Below are 24,899 nucleotides of genomic sequence, written 5' to 3'. Positions count from 1 at the left end.
TATGTGCCAGGATTATGCAAATTAAGTTTTCTTTAAAACAAGCGTAAATAATACACAAAACGTGTTTAACACAAATGGTTTCATCACTCCTCTTTACTTTTTTCTTGCCCTAGCAAATGTCAGTTATTTTTTCCTGTGTCTTTAACACCCTGCCTGCTTATTTTTGTTATAAACTAAGGATTTTTTTTGATTTACTTAAGTTTTTCAAAAGTAAAAAAGGAAAAGATAAACAAAATTTTAGAATTTGTTATATTATTCTTGGCAATGTTAAAACAATTTAAATTCTTGAATTTTTTATTTTATTTTTACGCTGTTGACAAATTTTTTATTTCGCTGAATAACAATCCAGCCACCAACCTTCACTCTAGCAGGTTCAATAGGGAAGTTTTGCTTGATTTTCTGACTAAATTAGAGACGGCTTTTTTTGTTGTTATTCCAAGTTAAGAAGGAACTTAATTTTTTATATTTTTGCTTTTTGTTTTATTGATGAACATCTTCAAAGGCAATCAGACATTATTGACTTGACATTTGACATTTAATGGTGCTCTTAACTTGTATTATATTGAAATTTGTTTTTATTTGAGGGGTTATAGAGATAAAGCTGTTGATAGAGTTATTGAACCGTGGCCATCATCAGCAGGATATTACAAATATTTAATTAGGTTTTTATTTGCATTTTATATAAACTACGCAGCAAATATTTGCATATCAAAACCTTGTCTTTTTTAAGTATTTCTTTATGATTTTTCATTAGCTCCCATTAATACATGTTGTGTTGAGCATAATTTTTTAAATTTTGAAAATTCTGATGACCTTGCTCACTTACTAAATCTTAAAGGAGTCATTTCTTAGATGATTTTATGGTTTAGCAAGAATCTAGAATGAAAACCAAAGGGTTATTAAATAATATGAATTTACATGTTTATACCCTACACTACCCTAGTTCGAATTATATTATGCAATTGTGCTGATGTTTTTAACTCCAAAAAATATTAGTCTAACTCACTGCAGAGTTAATTTAATGATATTCTCCTGTCTGTCCTTCCGTCTGGCTGTCCAATATGTATGCCCTTGAAATAGAAGATCTCGCATTTCTGATTAAACCAAGTGGTTTCAAAATGTTTGATCATTAAAAATGTTAGATTAATCGATTAGTTGCACATTCCCAATTTAAATTTCATTATATTTAATAATATTTTCTCTTTTTTTCTTACAGCTTAACCACAGTAAAAGATGTCTATATTCGGAAATCAAATGCAATTTTTTTTTGATAGAAAATCTTTGGACATTTTTGTAAATTAAATAATTTATTGTTGAATTATTTGAGGTAAGAATTTTAAAAATTTTAAATAAATAAACAACAAAAAATAAGATATTTACAATATATGCATAATAATTCAACCACAATCAATCAGAGATAAAAACTCAATTAGATAGTACAAACATACTATAGAAATTAGACTGGCTCACAGAAAATCGTAAAATCAAAATAAAACTTGGCTTGTTTTATGATGTTTCCAAAAATATTATTACGTTTTTACCTTTTAAAAACGGTGGTTTATTTCCTGTAAATAACCCGGTTACTATTGATTGTAAATAAATGCAATTTAATCGTTTAAAATTGTAACAACTCTTTATTCAAATTTACGCAAGATTTTAAACAGTCACTTTCCTTTTAATGTACACACTTATATTACACACTTTAAAACTTCTAACAGTGTCTATCATAAAATAAACACCAACTGCAACCGCTGCCACTATTTATACACAGCGCCATCTTCCTTCCAGTAGCTTCATGATTTAGCTTAACGGACAAAACTAAAATGTTCTATTTCTAGAGCTTTTAGCAGTTACAATGTTAATGTTAGTAGCTTCAACATTTAGTGTTGCCATACTTACAAAGTAGATGTTTCGAGCACTGAAATTGTTTATAAATATGCTGCATGTTTCAAACAGCCTTTACAGACCGTTAAATTTAAATCGTTAATGTAACTTTGTAACAATATTTTGGGTCTATTAATTACCCTTCGTGAGCTAGACCGTTAAAACAAAATACTTTGTTGAAAAATCTGAAAATATTTTTTTTATTTTTTTAAATGAATGGTTTTCACTAGCATCAAAATATTTTGGGAAACACCATAACACAAACCAAGGTTTATTTTGAGGTGGTGACGGAATATAACAAGATCACTTTTTTTTCTCTAAATACGAAGTGAGTCGCTCTAATATATATATATATATAAGTTTATGTGCATATTAGTAATATTTTTGAAATCTTTCTCTTAAAAATATTTTAATTAAAATAATGCTTTTATAACAAACAAGTTTTTATATGTATGTTAGTAAATATAAAACTTCTAAATTCATCAATAAATTGTATTGGGTGAATGACTTAAAAATTTTAGATTTTTGTTTAAATGTTTAGCTTTTATATTTAAACATTTGTACATTATACATTTATTCAGTTTTGGCCATTTCTGGCAACATTTGGATTCCGAGTCAAATTAACTGCTTATCTTTTGAGGCAAAGGACGAATCTAGCAAATATCGGATACTTTGTTCTGCAGTGAAACCTATCCCAGAGAAATCGTTTTTTATCTATTGAAACAAATAGTAGTCGGATGGGACAATGTTTATAGCCCAGACCTTGGCTTGTCCGAGTGAGGCAAAACTTCAGGACCACTTATTTCCAAATAGTTTTTAATCATGATGGAATATTACGGTTTCATTTCAGGCCGCATATTCTGGGCGTTTTTCATGGCAATGCACAATTCCAACGAATCAGTTGTGATAGCTACAGGTTCTCTGTGATGGTCTGGTCAGATTTCAACAGCTCATAATATATATAGAAATATAATTACCTTTTCGCCATGAATATTTGGCTTTGGTGTCGACTTGGATGGTTGGCCGGGCTTCCATTTTTCAATGCGAGTAATGATTCGGTTCAAAACTGATTTTCATTTTTAGTGTTAAGCATAATTTCGGACATGCAAAATCGTATTTCAAGGTCTCTTGGCGTACGTACCCAATTTCCCTGCTTTTGGATTAATCCAGCCTCGCAAGCGTTTTGAAATTGCCAATAATTTTGCAAGCTGTTGTTGAGTTTTACAACAATCTTCATGGAGTAATGCCTTCAGTTCTTGGTCACAAACTGTTTTTTGATGTCAACTAAAAATATCGAAACTTCCATTTAATCTTCCGTTTTATATTGTAAAAACAATAAAGTAAAAGTACATTCTGTATTCTCACTCACTCAGAATCATGTAAGCTCTATTTCATGTTTCTATGTACATTAGCGATATGACTAATTTTGGCGAAATTTTTGGCGTACCACCACTTGTACATAATGTACATTATTATAAAAATCAAAAAGTACCAATAGAAGAACGAAAAAGTACAACCAGTTCTTTCTATGTTTGATTCTAAATTGACTGTGATGCACACCAGCTAATTTTTATGTAAAGAAGTTTAGTCATATATAAATATTAGGAATAAAAACTATAAATTAACTTTTTCACTCTTGCGCACCCGTCAAGTTTTAACGATTCAGATCTGTATACATATTTTGAAGAAGTACCAAACGAAACATTTGGCTTATTAAGCTTATTTTCCCCAAAATCTCAGTATTTATAACGTTATTAACTATTTAAGATATTTGATTTTTATACCAACAATCAAAAAAGATGGATTTGAATTTGTTATTCCGTTTGTAACATATAGAAATATTGGTCGCAGACCCACATTAATATATATATTCTGGGGCCTAAATCTAAATTTTTCTACCAACTTTTGTGAGGATCGATCCATAATTGACCATATTTTATTGTCACATATTGATGGTGGGTGTACAAGATTCGGTACATCTGATTATAACACCCTGTTACTTAATTTGTATGACTGTAGCTCTCTTTGGTACTTTTTTTGTCTTTATTGAAATTATACAAACTTTATTTAAATAAATTTGAGTATGGAAATCTATGTCAATTTTAAGAAAAACATTTTATGCAAAAAGTATCAAAAACAAATAAAATTTTTACACCTTAATTATTCGAATTTTCAAAAAGTACAAAACTTTATTTGTTCTTTTTAATACGTAAATAATACGGTTTGAAATTTGTTTCTATGTTTATTAGTTTAAAAGATACACTAAGTGTGCAAAAAAGTACCAAAAACAGACTTTACCCGTTTTATCATCTAAAATATTTGAATGTCGAAAAAGTACCAAGCAACTGTCAGCTAATTTTTTAATTAAATAATGATGCAATTTAAGTTTTGTTCGTATTTGTATTAGTTTAGAAGATATAAGGGTACCGAAATTACCCGTTTTTGACCACTAAACCTTTGCATTTCCAAAAATCCCTTTTTAGTCCAAATTTAATGTCTCTACCTTTTGTCACTCAGTAACATTACTCTTTTATAGATTTACTTATTTAATCTTAAAAGCTAACAGGAAACATTATTTACAAAATAGCAATTTTATATATCCTGTTTACAGAGAATTTCTAACAAATTATTTAGCATATTGTGTAGAAAATAACCAAATACAGCTGCCATTTCTTATATATTTTTAAGTACTCAGAATTTTTAATATATACTTTTAACACCTTAGTCATCGTAGGTATTTTTTATATTTTTTATGACCTCAAGCAACACAACCCTACAAAAACATGTATATACGTTAAAAAAAGTATTTACTGTATACATTAGGATGGTTCCAAATTTTATAAACAAATTTATCTCCCATTATTAGTTAAGAACATGAAACACTTTTTTGTTGGGCCTTTCTAATTTACCTGCATGTGCGATTTTGTATGCAAACCAACTAAAAAATGTTCGTAAATACAAATAAACATTTAACAAAAAATATTGCCACAAAACCACTAAAAAATAAAGAAAAAAGATTTTCAACACATTTTAAACTCAAACAAAACTAAAGCATAAACAGAGAACTAATAAAAATATAGTTAAATAAATAAAGACATGAGCTGTACATCAATTTAAATTCAGTTATCATATAATAATGCGCATACTACAGATTTCTAAAAAATAAAAAAATGCCAAATTCAAATATAGCAAACTTTGTTCAACCATGAAAAATGTCAACGTATGAGTAATATTGATCAATCTTTATCAAGTATACTCAATAATAATAATACGGAAAATTAAAAAATTTTGAAAATCTTTGAAACAATCTAGATTACAGTACATATTTGCTTTAATGCCCGTCATATTAACTTTTATAGATCTGCTACAAATATTTCGATGTGTTAAAATTTTAGTTTATATTTTAAGCCAACATTTTTAAAACTTTTAACAAACAGGATAAAGTCATAAGGTACTTTTATAGTATTAGATTTATTACCAGAAGTTAAAGTTTTTAAAAATTAATATTTCAAAATTCATTTAAAACGAAATACTTTTAATAAATTTTCCAACTATGTAGTGCTCAAAAGGATTACAGTTAAGTCAATATTGAAAAAAAACGTACGGATAAATATGTATAGTTTATGTAAATAGTTATTATTATTTTTAAAAAAATAGTATTAGTATTTATTTAAATAAAGATTTATATTTTATGTAACAAACATTTGTGCACAGAATATACTATTTTAAAACAATTCTTCTATAGATTTATTTAAACAAAATTTTTTAACTTTTGTTTACTACTTATTTGGGGAGAATGTTATATTGTAAATATTAATTTATTTTCATATTTATATATGTAAATTAGGACGGATTAATAAAAAAATTTGTCCTTTTAAATAAAATTTTACTTAACTTTAGTTATAACCAGGGAAACCAAAATATGCAAATGCATATTTTTTCTGGTGAGTCTAATGAGCACATTAATAAGATATTTACACGTTTCAGAACTATTTAAGAATTTTGGCATCGATTTGTTAGTGCATATTTTTGCATATTTTACCCTTAAATGCATTTTTTGCATATATTTGTTTTAAGAGCATATTTATGTCATATTTTGCGTTTTTAGGGCATATTTTACTGTTTAATAGCATATTTTGACTTTATCAAAAACAAATTTTGTCTTACTTATTTTTCGCTGTTGCGTTACAGGTTTTTACATCCTTTGTTTAAAATTCAAAATTGAAAAATATATTGCTTTTTTTAATTTAAAATAAGCACTTTTTTAATAATAGCGCCATCTAAATATCAAATTTTAGTTCTAATTCAAACTTAACCGTTCTAAGTGTTAAAGAAATATTGTCTTTTAAATTTGCTCCTATAAAATCAATTGATGTCGAAAGAACATTTTCTATGTATACAAATGTTTTCAGATCCAATAGACAACGATTTTTATTTGAAAATTTAAGTCAATATTTTGTAATTTATTGCAATAATGACCTTAATTGAAGAAGTGACTTTATATTTATACAAAATATCATACCTCTCGAGGCCTTTTCATAACTTAAATTCCTATTGTTTTTATGTTGCATTTATTTTTTGTTATACTTGTATTAGTTTATGTTATTTTTGTTTATTTTATGTTACTTTACTATTTACTATTTAGAAATGAATTGTATTGATTTTTTTTAATAAAAGTATATTTTTTGGTTAAAAATTATGTAAAAGTTTGTTTTTTAAGAGCATATTTTTTAAATTTTAAGAGCATATTTTAAAGTTTTTACTGCATATTTAAAGCGCTTAAAACGCTTTTTTTAGAGCATATTTCCGGTTTCCCTGGTTATAACCATTGCACTATAGGTTAAACGACTACCAAAGCTGTGCTAAAGTCCAATTTTTCAAATGCAAATATTGCACTTTTTTTAATGCCATTTTGTAACCAATACTCCAAATTAACTAAGTCAGCTTTTTGTTTTTGGTAAATATTAAATTCCGTTTGACAGCACGCAGTCAAAGACATTGCATTGTAATCACTTAATAAATTTTGTTGAAAAACCTGTATTGCTTTCAAACTTTCAATTGCATATTTAAATTATTTCGCGAGTTATAAAGAAGAAATTGAAAATGGGGAACAATAAATTAAGTAAGTAAGTAAGGTTTTTTGTTAAAAAATGTGATAAAAATGTTTAACTTGCCTGAAATAAAGCCACTTTTTTAACATAACCTTAAATGTGCTGCGACTGTTTTCAAAATGTAACTTCGTGGAAGCTTTTAAAATTTCGGCAAAGTTCGGCAGATTAAATGCAAACAGAAATGTATATATTGAAATGTTATGAACCAATTTTCGTTTACATTCAATAGCCGTTTTTAGCCGTTTTCGAATAATACTATATTTTTTAGGTTATTGTTTGAAATTTGGCTTAACGAAAATTCAAAAAAAGAAAAATTTTATGTCGTTTTCAAACATGTAGTGGAAAAAATTGAAGTTAACATATTTTCAGATGAAGTAGAGAAGCATATAACGCAAACAATGCATTTTTTATATCCTACACTACCATAGTGGGGAGGGTATTACGCGTTTGTGCAGATGTTTGTAATGTCCAAGAATATTAGTCTAACGCCCACCTTAATATGATACATATAATTTTTTCAGCCCAAGGACGAAGCCTATTGAAACTGGCTCAAATCGATCCATTATTTCACCTAACCCCCATACAAATGTCCTCCCGTAATTGCACTGTATCGGTCATAAATGTTTAATTTATATAGGTATCTACACAAATTTTGCTCCAAATAAGTTTTATATATACGGAATTCAGTCACCTGATTTTATGGTGATCGGTCCTTAATTAGTCATAGCTCCCGCTTCCGAAACTCACTTTAACGTGCATAAATCTCTTAAAATTGTTGGTATACTCATAAAATTCAACTCTCATAAAGAAATTAATCATACGACCTAATTTCATGACGATCGACCCATAAGTGGTCATAGCTCCCATATAACCCACTTCCGAAAATTCCTCACGAATATAAATTATTGAAATTTTAAAAGAAAAATTATAAAAGCAATGAGACTCTTACCAAAGTTTCGTTGCAATCTATTTTACTGCATATTGCTGAAAGATGCAAAAAGACGCTGTAATGGAAGCGGAGAAGACAGATTTTTTAAGCTCCGATTTAATATTAAGCTGTACCTCAGATCCATTAATTTCCCCATCATTTTTATATAGGCGCTTACAAAAGTGGAAAAGTTCCACACTTCCACCTGAAGTAATTCACTATACCCACCAAGACGATGATATTAATGAAAGTTAAGAGGACCTTTTTGATTTAAATTTACAAAATGAATTAGATTTAAGCAATTACTAAAAGTTTTAGTATAATTAAAATAAATTAATGTATTAAGTTTGCATTAATGATTGCAAAAGGGTTAATTTTTGGTCGTTAGTGGGTTAAATTCCATTTTTTTAATAGAATTTTTCTTACTTATGAAATTCTTTAAGGTTTTGGTTTGAATACCATGATTTTGTAGTAATTATTAATTTTGCACAGAAAAAGTAGTCATTTAACCTATAGTGCATTGCTGAGTTAAATCATAAAACATTTTTTCAGGATTTCTTATACCATTACCATTAGTCGCAAGTGTATATTATCGTATGTTTGTTGAAATGAACTTTCCGTAGCCTCCAAATAACTTACATACATGATTCATACATCAAAAAATCGAGAAAATCTGACCACAAATGGCTGAGATATAAGGAAACAACCAGGGGCCTATTTCACTAAGCTACAAGTTCACAATTACAAGTGTTTTTGCCTGTAAAATTGTGAACTTGTGAATAATTGCGTTTCATCAAAATACAATTACAAGTTTGTAGCTACAAGTGAATTTTACAAGTCACAAGTCTACAAGTCATACTTCTACAAGTGGTTTTGTTTCACTAAACTAAATTTGCACTTGTAAACTTGTAGAATTGTAGAAAAAAAGTTTAGGGTCGACGGAGACCCTCAGAAAAATTTTTACAAGTTACAAGTGAATGATAAATTTAAATAAAATTCGATTTTTAACTATTTTTTAATAAAAATTAGTTAAAATAAACACAAAATCCAAAATTTTTAATATTAAGTCGAATTTTTTTTGTTAAATATGATATATGATTGGACCATTTATCGAAATAATCAAAAATCTGGGCTTATAAAAAACACGAATTAGGGGCTTTCTATATTAAAGTAACTATTTATTTATTTATTTATTTTGTTTACTATTAAATAGGTTTCATATATACAGAAGTTATGCCACCTAATTTTCTTCTCCACCTAACTTCAAAATACAAATTTAAAATTTTTTTACGTAAAATTTATTTTTTTAAATTTTTTAAAAAAAATTTTTGTTTTTTAAATTTTAAAAAAAATTTTTTGGTTTTTTAATTTTTTTTTGATGAAAAAAAATTCGGGTTAAAAAATATTTTTTATATAAGAAATATTATTGAAATATGTTATATTGCGTTTTTATATGATATTTTTGCATTTTGAGTAAAAAAATAAATAAGAATTGTAAAATTAATATCACAATATATGTACAAGAACTTGTAATTGTAGAAATTGTAGTTTACAAGTGCAAAAAGCTACAAGTGTTGGGAAAATGTTGATGAAACACAATTCAATTGTGAAACTTCATTATGTTTACTTAAAGTTTTATTTGTGTTCCCCCAAGATTCCCCCGTAGGTTTCTTTTTCATTGTATTAATCTGATTCTTAAGATAATAAAATGATGGGCGTGTAATCTGTAATATACTAACCCGCCGTCTTATTTTTGCATCGGTACATACAAATCTGATCCATGGAGCTGAGATAAGCAAGCATGTAGTAGTGTCAATAGGTAAATTATAGATGGAAGCAGCTGAAGCGAAAAATAAGCATATAAAACTATTTAGATTGCAAAATACCCGAAAAATATCGCGCAATGCTACAAATACAGAACTTTTAAATAGGCTGTTTTAAGTTCAGATCCATTTATTTCTTTAGGCCAAACTTACCAACAAAGCAAATAAGTAGTTTAAGTCAAGGAGTTTTAAATTCGATTAATATTTGATATATATTAGTGTCTTATTTTACCTTACTACCTTATATTACTTAATAATACCTCATATTGCATTATATAACTTTGTATAACTTTTTAATTTAGTTTTTATTTCAGTGTATAATTAAAATGAATTAAAATGGAATAAAAATTTACTAAAATTGTTTAAAACAAACGAATTTTCATACTGAAATACTTTATTTCAAAAATTCATAAGACAAATCTAAAAGCCAATTAACCCTTCAAAGATCAAAGCGCTACTGTGGCTACAGTTGTTAATAGTTTTTCAAACTTTAAGTCCTTCGGGCATGATATGAGGTGACAAATTTTGAAGACCCTAGCTTTTTTAGTTTTGGAGATATTGATTTTTTACCGCTTGTCCATATAAGGGAAACCTCTGTGCATTGATATACATATGTAAAACATGTCTACCTTATGTTTTTTACGTGGCAAATTAATTAGGGAAAACTTAACAACTCGCAAAGAATTATTGAATATTGTAGTGTAAACAACGTTTTTCTGCTTCAAAAATGTGGAATTTTGTACTAACGAATGGTCATGCCGCTGAAGCACACCAATTGCTCTCCAAAGCTTATGGTGATTGTGTTCCATCGGTTTCAGCGTGCAAGAGATCGTTTCTGTGGTTACGAAGTGGTGATTTTGGTCCTCAAATAAGTTTGAAGATCAAGAATTGTAGACATTACTCCATGAATAATGTTGTCAAACTCAACAACAGCTTGCCAAATTATTGGGAGATACTCAAGCAACAATTTAACAAAGTTTGCGAGCAGTAGGATTCATCCAAAAGCAGGGAAATTGGGTACCATACAAATAGAAGCCGAAAGATCTTAAAATACGATTGTATATGTCCGAAATGATGTTTGAACGCTATAAATTAAAATAGTTTTTGCATGATGAAAAAATTATCCATTATGATAACATTATGAAGCGTAAGAGATCATATATGAAGCCAATTATCCATGGTAAGCCAAGGTAATGCTCTGTGTTTGGTGGCATCAAAAGCGTCCTATCTATTATGAGCTGAAATCGAACACAACATATTCATTTGAATCAAGCATTGGCCGAAAAGCACACAGACATGAAACCGTAATATTCTACGATCTCTCTAGAATAAGCTTCACTTTAGAACAGAGTATCCGAAGTTGGCATGTTTCGTTTTTGGCCTCAAAATATGAACAGTTTTTTTGATTTGGAAGCCATATGCTGCAAGAAACATAGAAAAAAACTCATAGCTAACAATGACCAATACTTTGAATAAATTTATATTGTACAAATGTTTAAAATTAAAAAAAAACAATTTTTAAAAAATGCCGCATTTTTAAGTCATACATCCAATAAGAGAAATATAACATGAAGTCTAGTATTTATAGTAATAGAACAAAACTGGAAATTAACCTTTAAATGGCACTTGTGGTTAAAATGACCCCACTATTGAAATTGCCAAGGTTTTTTATGATTTTAAAAGTTTGGAGTCATTTTAACCACAAGTGCCAGGGTTAATTTCCATTTTTGTTCTATTATTATAAATACTAGACTTCATGTTATATTTCTCTTAAGTTTCATCAAAATCGACCCAAAAATAAATAACAATATTAATATTTATCAAAATATGTTAATTTTGTTCCTACATTTCTGGTTCTAGTTGCCTGAGACACGTTAATGGCCTGGCGAATTTTTAATAACTTTAACATTTTTTGACCAATTTCGGTTTTTTATGTCTCATTAGAATGACAATTACTTACACATTTCTATAAATTTTTTCCCCTTGTAGATGTATCTCAAAACTTCAGAGGGCTTGCGGCACGTCTTAACCCCAACCGATTTATCTAAAATTTTTTCAGGATGATTTTTTTTACCAATATTCACCAAAGTAGGGGGTGAGAATGGCCAAAATCTAACTTTCGTTTATTAAGGGCCACCCTACTAAATGCTTCAACTAAAATAAATTTATTTTTTTTTTCATTAAATTTGATTTGAATTTATTCACAATTATGTGAATTCACTCATTTTCAGAAAATTGTATGTGCGTACAAGCGTGTTCTTTGAGTGTAATTTTATGATTGAGTAATTTTATGATCGATATCTCATTTTGTTCCTATTATATGTGTCTTCGATAATGCAATAAATCAGAAAAATTTTTGCCGTTTACGATTTTTCATGATTTTTTTAAAACAAATAAATTTGCTATTTTCACATAAAAAATATATATTTTATGCTTCAATTAGTTATTATAACTCCGAAACTACTGATCCGATTAAAACGTAATATATAATCAGATAAAGGTTATGTAAATTTAATTCCAAGTTTATTTTAATAATATCGGACTAGCCTTTTTGAGTTATCATAAATTATGTGGAGAAACATCTAAAAAATTCACAATTTTAGAAAAAAATTTAAAAAAAATCTATCCATAGAATTAAAAAATTTAGGTAACCATGATGCATCAAATCTATATAGTTCTTAGTGAAGCCTTTTTTTCTGTTGACCTGTGTTATTTACCATATTGTTTCTTTGTTTATTCTCTTTCTCTGACGAGTACTTCAAAACATTTAAAGCGTGAAATATGTTTTCAACATTGCCAGATAAATCAGCATGAAATAGAAATCTTTACAATAGAAGAACAAAAGCAAAAATCACAACAAAAAAAAAAGAAAAACAATAACTAAAAAATCAAAAACAAGAAAGAAAAGATTTTAAGCCATTAACAGAAGAAGCTAAAGCTGAATGGAAAAATAAAAAAGATGGTTTTGCTGAAAATAACATTCGCCAACTTTCTGCATCAACAGTAAGCTCTAACCTATTCTTTCCAAGTCATAATGTAGCATTCAAAATTATAGAACGAGTGCATAGTAGTAAGTAGTTGCATGTTTTTGGTTGAAAATAGTTGAATGGTTGTTTCAAAACTGAAAGAAAGAACAAAAAAAAAACGAGCACATTTGGTTTTAATGGCTAAAATACTTTTTCATATAGTTTTTTTTTCGGTGCTGCAGTTTTTTTCCTTTCAAATATTCCTTGTGTTTTTCTCGGAAATGGCAAGACAACTACAAACAAACATCATTTATCTCTCATCATTTATACAAAACGTAAAAAAAAATCCACTAAAATATGTATAAAGCAGAAACATAGAGAAGGAAGCGCCAACAAAGTGGTAGAAAAAATGAAAAAATTGTGGAAAAATGTCTAAGGATGAGTGTATGTTGATATGATTAATCATCACAACACAAAATGCACTCACACCATATTATACTCTAGACTGGAATAATATTGGGGGGAGAAATAAGTATTTAACCCTTCTCTTGATCTAACTTATAGTCAACCAAAAAGAGAAATGCTTTAAATGATAATGTAGTAATGTTTTTTTTTCATAAAACTTCGCAAAAACAGCTTTGTTAGAATCTGGTAACAATTTTACTCCGAATTCCTCTGAAATTAACAAATTTGTTTAGAAAATGCGGTTTGCGATCACACGAAAGCAAATCAAATCTATATTTTTTACGAGCTTGTAATTGCAGACATTTTGAATTTTATAGATTTTTAGTCAAAACCCCAGATATCGGAGCCCCTGGAAAAATATGTTTCCAAAAGAAATGCTCATCTTTTGGGGCCAAGAACGAATAAAGCCAATATAGGATACTCTGTGTGTCAAAGTGGAGTGTATACCAGAGAAAGCATTCTGCTGCGATCGAAACAAATAGTAGCCGGATGGGGCAAGGTCTGGACTATAATGCCGGTGAGACAAAACTTCTCAATCACTTTATTCTAAGATTTCAGCATTTCACCCTTTTGCTCCCATCAAATACAGGGAATTACTTTTGGCGCCATGGATACTTGGCTTTGGTGTCAATACGGGCGGTTGGCTGGGCTTCACATACAATCTCTTACGCTTCGGGTTAGTGTAATGGATCCATTTTTCATCGCAAGTAACGATTCTGTCTAAAAGAAAAGACATGCAAAACTGCCCTTCAAGGTCTGTCGGCATCAATTCGTATTGCATGAATCCTGCTGATCGCAAACTAACCACTTTATAGACTTGATGCACCATGGCTAACTATATACAAAAATGGTAAAATTTTTCAATTCTATGGATAAATTTTTTAGGAAAAATTATTAATTTTGCTTCTCCACATAATTAAAGATTTATATAACCTTTAATCTGTTTATATGTTGCGTCTCAATCGGCTCAGAGTTTCGGAGTTATAATAACTAATTGTTTATGCCAAACAAAACAACTAGTATTAACTTTCCCTTGTTTTTCCCCGCAATTCCTATTTTGATTGATATATATCAATGCTGAGTATTATGAATTGCAGTATACGTTAAATTGTCAAAAAGTTCTAAAATAAAACGTCAAGTTTTCAAATATGTCGTAAAATCTTATTTCCGATAGAAAGAAAATTTCTTTTGAGCTTGCTTGTACACTTATCCTAGCGTTGGTAAGAATTTCCATATTCCTAATAATTTAATAAATGCAAAGAAAAATCCTAATTACTTTGTTTTCCTTATTCCTTTTCTTTGCATATCCAAATTGAATTATTTATTCTGAGAAACAAAATATTCATATTTTGTTTTGGCTCAGAGAATTTATAAGATTCCAATCCTCCAGTTTCTTCATCCCCCCTCTCCTATTGAGCTAAACATTTGGTCCAGTTCGATCCGGATAAATTGGAAGATTTATTTCTCTCGGAGATTTCTATTCAGCTGTTGTGGAAATTCAACCAACCAAAGCTACATACTTCCAGCCATCACATCATTATAAACAGGTTCGTTTGTTTTATTTTGTTTTGCTTTATTTAGTTTATCCATCCATATACAAGTGCATACATACAGTGTTTATGTTGAGAGTGTGTTAAAAAGGCAAAATAAATTGATTTAAATTTCCAAATTAAATATAAAAATCAATAAACGGGAAGAAAGACCGAATAACATTTAAATTTAACAAATATTGAGATTGAAAAAAAAAAAGTGAAAATATTCCAAATAAAAAAGCCGCCGGCAAATTGTAAATTTTTTTTTTCCAAAGTTAAAAAGCCGTCGGCAAATTGCAATTTATTAATTGGAAGCCAATAGTGATCGGTAATAAATTTTCGTGTGCACAATAATTTATGCTAAAGGAAATATCCACTACTTCTCTACGCCGTCCAAGAGTTGGAGTTTTACGTGAGTTTTCCTAAATAATAATATTAAAATTATTCAGTTGATCAATAAATATACACAGGTATTTATTCCATTTGACCCAACGAAGGGTGTTTTGTTCTTTTTGCTGTGTATATTTACTCCTTTCCATTTCTATTCCACTATTATTATTTTTAAAATATTCCATTTAAATAACCACGATCTCTTCAAAAATACATTCTCTTCAATTTGTTTAATTGCTTTATTATTCCTTGTTCCAGTTTATATTATTCCCTTCAAATAATATTCCTACACTTTAATGCACTCTTAAACAATTGTTTTGCTTATTTCTAAATAATATTGCTAGTCAGCCCTTTAATTTACATACGTTTGTACATTTGTATATTCTTACAAGCAGTACATTTGTTTATGCGTGTGTATATTAATCTACAAGCATTCCCTTTAATTATACTTGTTTGTGCGTATGTACATCTACACAACACAGTTTACTTGTTTTCCTTTTTCCTTTATTCTTCACACATTAACTGATCATAATTAACCCTAGTGTGACCAAGTGGGTACATATTTTTTTTGATATATTTTTATAAAATATTTTAATGCGATTCTAATCCTAGCATTTATTACTCCCATTTAATAAAACAATTATTAAAAATAATTAATTCGTGTGTGAAAATTTTATTTGAAGTAAACATTAAAACCGATAATATATTTTTCATTATTTTTTTTTTGAAAATATTATTTTAGTAATTGTATATTCTAAATAACTTTGGTTTAGTTCTTATAAATATTATATCACGGAATATTCCATTAAATCGCATATTTAACTGAAGATACAAAAAATATTTTGTTTTTATTTTTTTGTTGTACCAGTTCGTACTCTCAAGGGTTAATTGTCGTATTGGTAAACAAATCCTAGTAGTAAATTGCTATTTTTTTTCAACAAGTACTGGAATTAAATAAAACAAAACAATTTATCCAAAAACAAATAGTGCATAATAGGTTGACGAACTTTGTTATATACTAAATTTTTGTTAGCAGCTGATCGCATAGTCCAGTACTGTAAAAGTATTAATTCTTCCAAAAAATAAATTTGTTCAAATTATTGATTTTATTGGTGATTTCAAGTAGTAAGTGTATTTATACCAATTATATTTACATTTTCTTTGGTGAATTAATCCACTTAATTTACAAAATTCCAATCCATTTTTTGATTTAAATTGTTGTTGCCCTTTGCTTATTCCGAATATGTCTCTTGATCATTTTATCCGTCTGGCCGACAGTATTGTCGAGTTTGAAGCCGATTATAATGAGAATCGTTATCCAATTAATTCTATTCATGCGTTAGAAGTACATAAATATGAACTCAAGTCTACCTGGTCTCGTGTTAAAACAGCATATGAAAAATTTTTATTCGATAAGGAAAACGAAGAGGAAAGAGAGGAAAACGCTACCGGGGAAGTTGATGATTTGGAAGCTTTTAAAGATAAATACAAAAGTACTTATACTACTTATTGTAAAATATTGATAAAATTGTCCGAACTTACAGATACCCTTCGTGATCAGTCACGTGAGAAAACTGATACAAGTCCAATTAATCCCCAGTTTTTCCCAGATCAGGCTGTCTCTTCCCAAACATCCCAATCATCCCATAGATTTCATCTTCCTCCTTGTGAAATAGAGACCTTCCATGGTAACTATGAGTCATGGCCGACTTTCCGTGATTTATTCACAGCCATGTTTATTCAGAATTCCACATTAAGCCCAGTTGAGAAACTATTCCATTTGAATCAAAAAACTAGCGGAGAAGCAAGAGAGATCGTTAAGAAGAGTCCTTTAACGAATCAGGGTTTTGATTTGGCCTGGTCAAATCTGACTCAACGATTTGAGAATCGTCGGGTCCAAGTGAATAGCCAACTCAGAATTTTATTCAATCTGCCTAACCTAGAATCCGAATCGGCAAAATCTATTCAATATTTGCAAAGAGACATTAATTCATGTATTTCCATATTGCGACTCCATCGCATAGACGTTGACAGCTGGGACCCTATTTTTGTTTTCTTGTGTTCCAATAAGCTTCCAGATTCAACATTGACTCTATGGGAACAAGGCTTAGTTAATAAGACATCGATTCCAAAATGGTCTGATTTAGATTTATTCCTGACAAATCGTTACAGAACTTTGGAATCTGTTTCTGAAATCCGTTCTGCTGTATCCAAACCTACCGAGTCCAAGCCTAAGACGAGTCGTTCATCCAAAGTTGTTAATGCTTTTCCGAATAAGGTTTCCCAGCCTAAATGTCAGTTATGTACCAATGAGTATCATCCGATACGCAAATGTTCAAAATTTTTGCAAATGGGCCATTCTCAGCGCTTCAATGAAATCAAAAAGCAAAGCCTGTGTCTTAATTGCTTCTCTAAGACTCATTCCGTCAAAAACTGTACAAGCAAAATCAATTGCTTCCGTTGTAACAAAAGACACAACACATTACTCCACAAGGAAACCGACGCATCTGCTCCATTACCTGCCTCTAGTTCAACTTCCAATACGAATCTCAATCCAAATTCAGCACCGTTCGTTACTAATTCTAATTCACTTACCATACAGTCCACTACTAGTTCCGATGCTGAAGTCGTTTCATCTTGTTTCACTGTGAATTCCAAAGGCGTTTTACTAGGTACGGCAATGATTGATATTTGTTACTTAGATAATAGATATCAAGCACGAGCATTAATAGACTCAGGTTCAGAAGGTTCTTTCATTTCTGAAAGACTTTTCAATTTACTTAAACTTCCTTCAACGCGCACTAATGCTCAAGTTTCTGGACTAAATAATACGATATCCGCTAGTGTTGATAAACAATGTTCATTTTTGATTAGTTCCAACCTGAATCCTGATATACAGCTGCTAATCACCGCCTTAGTAGTTCCACATTTGTCTGGTCGTCTTCCCTCCAAAACTTTTGATCGCTCACTATTTTCCCTACTTCCTCCTATCCAGTTAGCCGATCCACAATTCCATACGAGTTCGAAAGTAGATATTCTTATTGGTGGCGATTTGTTCCCTTCGATTATGCGATCTGGTGTAAAGCATAATGTATGCGGTTCACTAATGGCGCAAGAAACTATCTTTGGGTGGATTCTAACTGGTCCTTTGTCCAATATCTCTACTCCCAGTTGTTCCTTAGTTTCGTATTTCTGCGAAATCTCTTTAGACAAAGAGATTTCTCGTTTTTGGGAGGTGGAGAATCTTCCAAGGAAGAACTTTATTTCATCATCCGACAAATTTTGTGACGATCTTTATGCCAGGACTACCAGAAGGGGTAAAGATGGTCGATACATTGTTTCTCTCCCATTTAAGAATGGGTATCCTGAGAAACTTAGTTTAGGCCAGTCTCGAAATAGTGCTATGGCGCAATTTCTGCGAAATGAGACTCGGCTACTTCGTTCACCTGATTTGAAATCCATTTATGATAGCGTGGTCGAAGAATATATTGATTTGGATCATATGTTCAAAGTTCCTCCCCCACACAACTCGAAAATTTGTCCATATTATTTACCACATCATGCTGTCATAAAACCTGAAAGCACAACAACAAAGGTACGCGTTGTTTTTAATGCGTCATCTCCATCTTCTAATGGGTTAAGTTTAAATGATATCCTTCATACTGGTCCAATTTTACAAAGTGACTTGACATTACTCATTCTGAAGTGGAGATTTTTGAAGTATGTCTTCAATGCTGATATCCAAAAAATGTATCGACAAATCCTTGTCGATCCGAAGCATACTGTGTTCCAAAGAATTTTATTCCGCAATAGTCCAAACGTAATTATCCAAGATTACGAACTAAAAACAGTGACATTCGGCGTTAATTGCGCGCCTTACCTCGCTATTCGGACTCTACTCCAATTAGCCGATGACATCGAGGCTACTTATCCAAAAGCTAGCCATATTCTTCGTAGTTCCATGTACGTAGACGATGTATTGGCAGGTGCTCATTCAATCCAAGAAGCGAAAGAATCTAAAAAGCAGTTAATACTTGCACTTCAATCGGCTGGATTTTCCCTGAGAAAATGGACGGCAAATTCCAAAGAAATAATTGCAGATATTCCCGCTGATCACCTGCTCTGTGAAGATTTCCTTAATTTTAATGATACCAGCACAGCGAAGACACTAGGAGTTCGTTGGAATGCCCACTCAGATTTGTTTTTCTTCGTAGCGCAACCATTTGCCGAACAACGCCAACTTACCAAGAGGGAAGTATTATCGCAGATTGCAAGATTATTCGATCCGGCCGGGTGGCTTTCTCCAATTGTAATTCTAGCGAAAATCCTGATGCAGACGATTTGGATAGAAGGTACCAAATGGGACGAGATTCTTTCGCCAAAATCCTTAGAGCACTGGCAGATTTTTCAATCCAATTACTGCCATATTAATGAAATCCGAATTCCAAGATGGGTAGACTATATTCCTAACGCTGAAATCCAACTCCATGGGTTTTGCGATGCTTCAGAAAAAGCATATGCAGCCGCGTTATACATCCGAATAGCTGACGGTGAGAAGATATCCAGTCACTTGATTGCTTCCAAAACCAAAGTTGCTCCAGTAAAAACTTTGTCGATTCCACGACTAGAGCTCTGTGGCGCCGTATTACTAGCTGATATGATTGAAAATTTTCTTCCACAATTTGACCTCAGTCATTATTCCTTATTCTGTTGGACTGATTCCACAATTGTCCTGTCGTGGTTAGCCAAACCTCCATGTTCTTGGTTAACTTTTGTAGCAAATAGGGTTTCCAGAATAACCCAAATTACTAATCCAACACTGTGGAATCATGTCAACTCAGAGTCCAATCCTGCAGATTTAGCTAGTCGCGGGCTATATCCAAAAGAGCTCGTCAATAATAATCTTTGGTGGTTTGGGCCTGATTGGTTAAGAGATTCAAGAGCGAATTGGCCAATATCCGATAGGTCAAATATTTCTGATACAGAGATCGAGAAAAAGAACCTCAAAGTGCATTTCTCCTATTTCCAACATTATGAAGATGTTTTGGAAAGATTTTCCTCGTTCCCTAGGGCACTTCGTGTGGTCTCTTATATTTTCCGATTTCTTTTCCGTACTCATCCAAGATTCCGTTCTAGTTTCCATAAGACTTCATTGGTCTTATCTAGTTCAGAGATAATATTCGCTAGGGATCGACTTATAACCAATTGCCAAAAAGCTGCCTATCCTACAGAATATCGAGCTTTATCGTCCCGAAAAGCTATATCTTCATCCAGCTCCATTTTGAATCTTAATCCATTTTTAGATTCCGAAGGACTTATCCGATCCTGCGGAAGACTAGAGAATTCTCCGGGGCTTTCATACAACGAGAAACATCCTGTAATAGTTCCATATAACTGCCAATATTCGCGGCTTTTAGTAAAATTTGTCCATGATATTAGTCTTCATGGTGGTAATCAGCTTGTCCTACGCTTGATAAGAACACATTACTGGATTCCGAAAGTAAAAAATCTTATCAAAACCACCATCCGAAAATGCAAACCATGTATTATCTACAGAAAAAGATGTCAACAACAGATAATGGCGGCTTTACCACCCGAGCGATCTGAAATTTCGCGTCCATTTACTCATACGGGTCTGGACTTTGCAGGTCCATTCGACATCAAAACATATTCTGGTCGAGGTTGTCGTATGACCAAAGGTTATGTATGTGTCTTCGTTTGTTTTTCGACAAAGGCTATTCATTTGGAGGCTACAACAGATTTGTCCACATCTGCATTCCTTGCCGCTTTTCACAGATTTGTTTCTCGTCGTGGTTGTCCACTCCATTTACATTCCGATAATGGAACCACATTTGTAGGAGCGTCTAAAATTATCCAAAGAGAATTCATGGTATCCTCCCGTGAATTAATAACTTCTAGCTACGCTCACCAGAATTTGACCTGGCATTTTATTCCTCCAGGTGCTCCACACATGGGCGGCCTATGGGAGGCCGGAGTAAAGAGCTTTAAGTCACACTTCCGTAAAACCGTAGGTGGCTTTAAATACACGTTTGAAGAATTTTCAACTCTACTTGCTCGAATTGAAGCTTGCCTCAACTCTAGGCCTATTTCTCCACAATCTCAAGATCCATCGGACCTTTCCGCCTTGACTCCTGGTCATTTCCTCATAGGCTCTCCTATCCTATGTCCTATAGATCCTAAGATTAATGAAAATCCAATGTCCATTGTGAATCGTTGGCAACGCCTTAAATTGGTTCATCAGAATTTCTGTTTTCGTTGGAAAAACGAATATTTGAAGGAGATGCAAAAACGAACAAAATGGAAAAATTCCGAAGATAATGTCAAACCAGGGACATTAGTAGTCATCAAAGATGAAAATCTTCCTCCTAACTCTTGGCGGCTAGGTAGAATTGAAAAGGTACATACCGGATCCGATAACAAAGTACGAGTTGCCGATATTTATACCCAGCGAGGTCTAATTACACGGCCGATCACTAAATTAGTTTGCTTATCCGAATCCTAGTTTTCCACTTCCTCTCTGCATTTCCTAAAATCTTCCAAACCACGTCATTCTTTTCAGAACATCATGCCAAATCGCCAATCTAAGAGGTCCAATAGATCCAACAACCGTCGTCGTCGCCAACAACAGCTTAAACTGCCTAACAACTACAACACATTTGTATGTCGCTTATGCAACCGTCCACATCCATTGAGGCGTTGTCGCAAATTCCTTGCAATGAACATGAAGGAACGACTTCAAGCGGTGAGCACCCACAAATATTGTCAAAATTGTTTGGCTCATGATCACTCGCAAGGTACATGTCGCTCGAAACGCGGCTGTCGACATTGCAACAAATTTCATCATACCCTTCTCCATATCAATCCTCGGCTTTTTAAAGATTTTGGTATAAGTCCAACTCGCTCCAACACTCGATCTCGGTCACGGTCTCCGACTCCTCAACCCTCGACATCACATACTGCTCGCAAGAAAACAGCTGCGCCAACGTCTTCTACGCCAACTTTGTCCTCATTATTGCGACAAAATAGTATAATTCTTTTGCCAACGGTGTTAGTGAAGATTGGATCCACTAATACTCATGCGCGCTGTCTCCTGGATTCTGGTTCTACAGTGAGTCGAATCTCACGGAAGCTTGTTGAAAAATTGAATCTTACGACTCTCACAATGGAGAATGAAACCGTATGCCCTGCTGTACTTAAATCAAGATTTGATTCTGAGTCAAAGATTGAGGGAATTCTACGTGTTGACAACCGAATCACTAGCAAGACTCCCGCCAATTCGTTGCCAGAGAATTTTAAACAACATTTTCGCGATTTGTTTTTGGCGGATCCAACATTTTTTGAATCGGCCGGTATTGATATTGTCATAGGCGTTGATATGTATCCTAAGGTCATGCGAGAGGGTGTTTTAACAAAAACCGGATTGCCAACGGCACAAAGTACAATTTTTGGATGGACTATTTACGGCGCATACCTCACATAAATAATAATCCAATGCACTAGTATCTGGTTTAAAGCAAAATATAAAAAAAAACAAACGAACATGAATTATCCATGAATTGAATTTTCTAATAAAAAATATCCATTAAATTTTTATAAATATTTGCTTTTATTTCCTTATATAGCCAATATTGTAATTCATTCTTTTCCATTCCATAGCATAGATGACCAAAGAAGATCCGATTAACTAATATTAATACTAAGTTTTTTCCTAACCTCACACTCATACAATTTGTAATTCCTTCTAGCAGAAATAAGTATTTTCGACATTCCTAATTCCTATTTTCCATAGTTTGTATACTGCAAGGCGGGCGGTAATGTTTATGCCAAACAAAACAACTAGTATTAACTTTCCCTTGTTTTTCCCCGCAATTCCTATTTTGATTGATATATATCAATGCTGAGTATTATGAATTGCAGTATACGTTAAATTGTCAAAAAGTTCTAAAATAAAACGTCAAGTTTTCAAATATGTCGTAAAATCTTATTTCCGATAGAAAGAAAATTTCTTTTGAGCTTGCTTGTACACTTATCCTAGCGTTGGTAAGAATTTCCATATTCCTAATAATTTAATAAATGCAAAGAAAAATCCTAATTACTTTGTTTTCCTTATTCCTTTTCTTTGCATATCCAAATTGAATTATTTATTCTGAGAAACAAAATATTCATATTTTGTTTTGGCTCAGAGAATTTATAAGATTCCAATCCTCCAGTTTCTTCATCCCCCCTCTCCTATTGAGCTAAACACTAATTGAAGCATGAAATATATTTTTTACGTCAAAATAGCAAATTTTTTTGCTTTAAAAAACTCATGAAAAATTTAAATTTTGTGAAAATGAGCGAATTCACTTAATTGTGAATAAATTCGAAAAGAATCCATCGATTTTTATGATCGATAACTGCTTTTGTTCCTATTACATGTGGCTTTGGGATAAATCAATAAATCGGAATAATTTCTTCCATTTTCGAATTTTCATGATTTTTTTAAAACAAAAAAATTTTATATTTTGCACGAAAAAATATATTTTATACTTCAATTTGTTATTACTCGTATAACTCTGAAACTACTGAGCCGATTGAAACGCAATATGTATATGAAAATTTGTACATAACATGGGGAAAATATTTTCAAAATTCAAATAATCGAAAGAAGAACACTAACTACTACGGTATTCATTCGACTAATGATCGTTCGATTAATCGAATAATTTCTTACGAATAATTATTCGAACAATTTAAAAATGGCCATTTTCGAATAACGAATAATTCGAACAATTTTATGTAGAATAATCGAATAAATGTTCATATATATTTAAATTTATTAAATTGCTTAAAATTTTTCATAACCTCAAATTTAAATAAGTAATAAGACTCACAAAAATTGTATTGTTTCTGAAATTCGACAAATAACTAAAGACAAAGGGACATTCGATCACTGTAATCGAGTGTTCCGATAGCTCCTTCTATAAATATATAAATATTACTGCAAGAAGTTTCTAAAAACATATCTTTCAAAATTTTTAACTTAGGACTTGAACCAATGATAATAAAAGGTACGGAATAAAATATTTGTTATTTAGCTGGCGAAATATTAGAAGAATCGCAATTAATAATCAAAACTTTAACTAAGATTAATGTGATGAAGAATGTGATTTTCAAACGGTCGTCGAAATTGATATTGAGGATGACAATTATAATGATTGCATTGAAATAGATGAAGGCCATGATCTTAAAATATATGTATATAAGTGATGTTATTAACCGTACGCAGGTGTTGCAAAATATTTAATAAATCGAATGATAAACACAAATATTGCAAACTAAAATTTTGTTGCAAGAAAAGCATGGAGTTCGTCTTATACATGATTTTGAATATCATTGAACATCTTTGTCTAACATGGTAATAAACTTTTTGCGTATTTGTAAATGCGTCAATCATGCACTCACGTCAATCATGCACTCACTCCCCAAGACCACTTTATTAAGCAAAGATTCGGCAACGTTGATAGAGCTTGATGTATAATACAATTTATTATAAATACTTTAGAAATAGTGAATAATTAATTTACTAAATAATTAGTTACTAATTTAAAACCCGAATTAATGGACGACATAAAAAAGTTCTTAATATGTGTATATTGTACTTGAATTCAGGATCATGTCCAAGTAGCTCAAATTTTTTAAAGCATAGCTCCAAAACGGAAACTATAGGGTTTGCTAGACACTTGTTTTGAAGATTGTTTGGGAGTTAATCTGATCAGAATATTTCTGTTGAAAATATA

At 31.2% G+C, this 24,899-nt stretch overlaps 1 protein-coding gene across 2 annotated transcripts in view; it reads left to right on the top strand.

Annotated features, from left to right (window-relative positions):
• LOC135960413 (protein qui-1) overlaps nt 1-24,899 on the top strand; it is a 342,666-nt gene that overhangs the window by 91,694 nt on the left and 226,073 nt on the right. Inside the window, exon 3 of one of the 2 annotated variants that reach the window (XM_065511702.1) lies at nt 1,217-1,327. The exons of the other annotated variant lie outside the window; for it this stretch is intronic. The gene's annotated coding sequence lies outside the window, so the exon portion shown is untranslated. The remainder of the gene's footprint in view (nt 1-1,216; nt 1,328-24,899) is intronic. 2 annotated transcript variants of the gene reach the window in all.

The sequence above is a fragment of the Calliphora vicina genome, chromosome 5 (genome assembly GCF_958450345.1).
Source record: "Calliphora vicina chromosome 5, idCalVici1.1, whole genome shotgun sequence".
Classification (NCBI taxonomy): Eukaryota; Metazoa; Arthropoda; class Insecta; order Diptera; family Calliphoridae; genus Calliphora; species Calliphora vicina.
This window is presented reverse-complemented; position numbering and strand designations above follow the sequence as displayed.